The following is a 6084-nucleotide window of genomic DNA, read 5'->3' as shown; positions in this document are numbered from 1 at the left end:
CATTTTGAACCGCGGATCTAGAGTAGAAATTCTACAGCGCCATGTGATAAACATCAAACTAGTCCAGCTAAAGTTTGACATAACTCTCCTGCCGGTATGGCAAAGGAGGAGTACGTTGCTGCTCAAAATTGCCGATGAGGGATCTAAAGTAAGTAACACCGACGAGTGGTCGGTGGCTCTTGAGGACTATAAGTTAATATGTGAGAAATTCATGGTTATGCCGGATATTGATCTAATGGCCAGCGCGGCAAATACAAAATGTCCGGCGTTTTATTCAAAGTTGCCGGATAAAACAGCATTAAGCACCGATTTTTTCATACAAGAGTTGAATAATAAGCGTGTCATGTATATATGCCCTCCGGTCAAAGTTATAGTCCCAGCACTACATAAGATTTTGAGTTTACCGTCTGCCACTACTGTTTTTGTCATCCCTTTATGGCAGTCTGCTTGTTTTTGGTCGCAGTTTATTGAAGCTGGAAGATTTAAGTCCTTCATAAAAAGGATTTTTGTATTTAAGACCACTTTTACATCAGAAGTAGCAGATTGCATGTTTAAAGGGGTTTGTAATTTTTCTATGATCGCTTTATTGATTAAAACCTGAGTGTGTATTTATAGTTATTAGAAATGTTTTATTTATTGGGCTACGATACTTCTTCGACAAGATTTAGTAATACACAGATTAAGATTCTATTGGACCATATGGAGAGGTCATATTTCTATTTTCGTCATAACGAAGCTATGTCATAGGATTTGAAGATAGTTTGGTCGTACCCAATAAAATGATATCATTGTCTATGCAGATATAATTATTTTAATTTATGTATAAGTCTGATTTGTTTAATCTAGAGTCTTTCAACAACCACCTAAGTCCAGAAATCGTAGGATTGTGAGAAGTGTTTTTATTTTAAGATATTTACACAAATTTTAGACATATTATTCTAAATTCAGTTATGTTGGTTGGGCGAAATTAGATTATTTACGCTTATAAGGAAAATCCTGCTTGTTTCGGATTTTTGGTTTTTGCAAGTACTCTTGTTGTTCATCTATGTCTTTTTATGTATTAGTCAAACGTTCGGTCTTTCCATGAAAATGCAATTTGAAAATTATTCTAGTCTGTGATATACTCTGAAAATTTAATACATATTTGTTGGTTGTTCAGAAAAATGGGTTTTACAATATTAATATTTGGCCTTTTTTAGTAGTTGATTCCGAACGGAATTCATATATTTGAATACTGACTTTTTAATAATTGAATGAGTTTTTTGGCAATTTTTATTTAATTTCTCAACCTGTATACCCATTTCAGACTTATTATTAGAGGAATCCGCGGTAAACAGTCTAAAATGGGTCGCGCCAGATTTGATCCAGCTTACCGGGCCAGAGGACAACAAAGACCCATGAGAGGCAAGTATAGTTGGTTAAACAATTAAGAATCGGGTAGTAGGGACAGGAGTTGAACGTTCCTAGGCGTTAAGTTGGCAGTTTTTTAGCCTCAGATTTACGATACAACAAACAAAGATTTTTTTTTTTTATTAATATACAAATGGCCAAATTTCGACACACGTTTTTTCTCTTCATTCAAGTAACTAGATAACTTTCTCTATAAGAGGTTTTTTAATGCATAGGAAGCCTGATTTACTCAAACCGAAGGATAATTTAATCTATATTTTAGTCGGAGAGGGCCTTCCTGCTCGAATTTCGCAGAGGCCAGCTCTGAGAATTATGAAAGCAGCGCGGGGACTGAATTTGTCGCCAACAAAGAGTCGAGATGCCAAATTATACACGTCGTCCCGCGCCCAGTCCACCACGAGCGTGCATTCCCAAGTAGTGGAGGTGTTTCTCGCCTATTTGCGCAAAAGGAATCTGCCTACAACCACGTTCCAGGAGAGGGTGTTGCAGGATTTCATCCATTATCTTGAGGATATAAGAAAGCCTTACTCCTTCCTTAAACAGGTTGGTCATGTTATTATTAAACAAACGGTTAAAGTATCAGGATGTCTGTGCGCGACAAACATAACTTAGGATGCAAACGGAAAGCACCAAAATTGTTTGAGCTCACCGGGAAATTTTTCGAACAAAATTTTACAGAACACATATAAAACGGGACGGGGATTTTATCTTCTTTCACGAATAGCGTCCAGACGGGACACCACGTTCAAGGTACAAAACTTTTATCCAAAATTTTTTCCCAGCGATGAATAGCAGAATGTTCAAAAAAGTTTTCACTTTTAGAACATGAATATATTCAAATCATGGTGTTCTTTAAATCTTTAAATATATGTTTAGGAAGTTTCGTTAGTCATGTTGCGATTAAACAGCGGTTAAGTATCAGGTTGCTTGTATGCGACGATCATTAATTTAGGCGAATACGAAACGGAAAGCACCAAAAAATTTTAAGCTCACTGAAGGAATCTTCGAACAAAATTTTACAGAATATACCTAATCGGACGGTGTTTCACGTGTATTGTTCAGACGAGACGCCACGTCTGAGGCATAAACCTCTTGAAAATTTTTTCTCCATATTTCCTATTGTTTCAGGTCTGTGGAAGTTTGAAAGCATGGTCATACATAATAGATCAGCCTGTTTCGGAATTTTCACAACGCGTGTCGCGGTTGTTGGAGGGAGCAGTGAGAAGGGCAGCAATGGAACGCGCCCCCGTCAGAAAGGCCACGCCCATCCCTAAGGGCACCCTCACGGCAATCATGCACAAGATAGCTTACGACTACGCCTCCATCTGGGACATTCCGCTGCCATTTTTCCGAGCGACGGTGGCAATAATTTTGCAATTCCACACATTTACTCGCCTCGCCGATCTTGATCAAGTGAGGGCTTGCCATATAAGCCAAGATCAAATCGGCGGGGTGGAGGTTCTGCAAGTGATCTACCCCAAGAGGAAGAATGATCAAGAACATGAAGGATGTACAAATCTGTTAGCAGCAGAGGGAGGAGATATGTGCCCGGTGGCGCTGATTAAGAAGTATTATCGCAGATGCGGATTCCGGTTTATGGGGGAAGGGATACTGGACGAAAACTTCTTGTTCTGCAGATCTTCAACCATGTGGTTGCCAGGAGGTAGACAGATTGTAGCTGACAGCAGGTATCAACTCTCGCCACAAACACTATTGAACGATATCACACAGTTATGCCGTCAGGTAGGATATTTCGGCCCGGTGGGCAGAAAGTCCTGTAAGATGTCTGGGGTTTCCGCAGCGTGCGAGGCCGGTTTGTCGGACGAGGCGCTGCGGGACAAGGGGAAATGGAGGTCGATTGAGATGTCCCGTATGTACCGACAGATGACAGAGCCATATCAAATGGCTCTGTCGCGGTGCATTACAATGCAGGACAATCCACAAATAACGGATTTTGCGCGGAACTCCGGTCAGCCAATTTACCGCGGGGCGCAAAATCCTAGGTCGACCTCCCATCCCCAAGTCTCGCGGCGTCTGTCCCCAAGCAGACATGAGGACATTGTGATACAGCGGCCACAGGACAGGCCTGCGTCGGCAGCCCAAAGATTGTTCCCATATCAGCCGGTGATAAACGGCCATACAAATAGAGCTGGGCTTTTTCACAATATCGTGATAAATTCTCCGTTCGCAGGAGGACAGCGAACGGCAAGATTCGTTGACGACGGAAGTTTCAACACACGTTTCACAAGAAACACCGACGCTTTTCGTTCTTGGTTTCAGCCGAACGAATAGTTACCTATTAAGTATTAATTCTTATTTTATGTAGACGTTCGACCTTATAGGTTATGTCCTTTGTTTTTTAGCATGGTGTTTTAAGGGTCGCCAAGATTATAACGATTTTCATAAGTTCGGCGGCGGTTAACGATATAAGTTCGTTTTCGAATGATGCAATTCGATCACATTCGAAGCGCGACATGTTGGTTTTGAATATATCATCGATAAGCGGTCGGTTGTTCAGTTTCAATTAATGATATTACCATGAAGAAAGACAAAGGATCATACCCATTGAAAATTCATACTGTGTTAAATCTAGTATTCAGTTTATTAGTCATGTCAAAAATCAAAGTTTATTTTAGCAAGTCATGCTGCATTCATTTCTAGTCTTTGAAAATAACCTATACCTTAATGGTAGATAAGATTTTTACGAAAATTTTTCATGATATAACGTATAAACCAGTATAAAATCTATGAGTATTATTTTCAATCAGTAAGCGTTTCAAACAATTTTTATACCAGTGCAAAAACAATACAGTCATCACAGCCTTTTTTATATGTATCATAGTCATCCCAATACTTGTAATAATTCCTTTATGTTTTTCATGTTCAAGAAAATTAATATAAGTGAAACAATAATAATGATTTTGTCATTTATTTATTTTAAAAAATCAGAGCTAAAAAATACTATGGAATTTTTTCATTAGTAAAATAGAAGTTTATGGATTTTTTCTCGGGAGATAATCCAGCGTTCACATGACCAGCAGCTCGCGGGTCTCGGCTTCAATTTCAGCTATGCAATCGATTAAACCATCAGGTTATTGCAGTCGGATTCGTGATCCTTGCGGTCACAGGGTTCCACGAAACTTCAGTTGGCTTCACACCAAGCGAGGTGATGATGTTGTTTACCAAGGAGTCGTAGTAATTCAACATCCGCACATCGATCGAATTTTTCGGGTATTTCGGCGCCGAGCCGCTCGATTCGCCACAGAAATACACCCTATTTTCAGCCAGTTCGCCTCAAAAGATACCAATTTGGAGATTTTAGTAAAAATTAAAGAACGGGTATAAAAAATGTGTTTATTACATGTGGAGTTTGCAGTGTTCATATATTACGACAATTATTGGAAACCACACGATCGAATATCGCGAAACGGGTATATAGGCATAGAAGTAAATTAAAAAATTTTTTCGCGTCATTATAAAATCTCCAAAAAACAGGCTACCTTAAAGATTAATAGTCTCATTGGAATATTCTGGTATGAAGGTTGCAATACGATACAACCATATTTCCGAAGTTTAAATTTAGCAAATTTCGCGAATTTCTAGAATCAGAATGAAAAAGGAATCATAGAACATACGAATACGTGCGGTATGTAAATCAGAATTACCTAAGATTCAAAATTAAGCACGTTTTCGTAAAAAATCGACAAACGAACGTTTTAATTGTACGAATAAGCGTTCAACTGTGAATTTTTATCGAAAATTTTCTATCGAAAATGTGCTTATTTAAGATCGACGAGCGAAAATTTGTTAAACGATTCGAATAAAAGCACGCAAGACAAAGAACTTATTCTGTTCCTAAAAATTCTTTAAATTTACCATTCTCGAAACTTCTGGGTTGTTTTAGATGGAACAGATTTACTCGTTCCGAGTCTTTCCGCGTTTTATTTCGATCGAACTTCGGACAATATGACGAATGTGAGTAGGTACACGTTCCAAACGGATTTTTCTGGAATTCAAGCTATGAAACAATAATGTGAGGTTTTCATTGAAGTATCTCGAACGAAAAAGAAAAGATGTAATAGGGGAGGAAGAGAGAAGGGGTGTCAAAACTCCTCATCCTCACAGGGTTAACAACTTTATTTAACTCATTTTTATTTTTTAAACTTTATTTCAACTACATACATCAATTATAGACTAGAAAATCTTTTCAAAAATTAAATAATTCAATTGTTTAAAAACATATTGAAATTATTCGGAGAAGGTATATTTAATATAATATGTCATAAATAGTTAAACCAAAGAAGATATAATTTTCAAAATTTAATGTATTACTATTTTTTCAATTTTAGCTAAAAATAAATTTCTTTCCAATTACAATTAATAAAATGTTTTTAAAAATATTTTTAATAATAAATATTGTAAATATGAAATCTCAGATTGTACACACAAAATAAAAACTGTAAAAACTAGTTGCTAACCGTGTATTGACCAAAATGGCGTTCTTCAAAATAATTGAAAACAGTCGAAGCAAAATAAAACTAAGAAGTCAATTTTGTCTATTTTTTGTGACTTTTCTCTAACGACATTGCTGAAATTAAATTTGTGAATATATATTTTTTACAATAAGTTATGTAATTTACCTCGAATAAGTGTAAAATAGTAAGTTTTTGACAA

Source organism: Acartia tonsa, chromosome 9 (assembly GCF_053477335.1).
Source record: "Acartia tonsa isolate MP-2025a chromosome 9, ASM5347733v1, whole genome shotgun sequence".
NCBI lineage: Eukaryota > Metazoa > Arthropoda > Copepoda > Calanoida > Acartiidae > Acartia > Acartia tonsa.
This window is presented reverse-complemented; position numbering follows the sequence as displayed.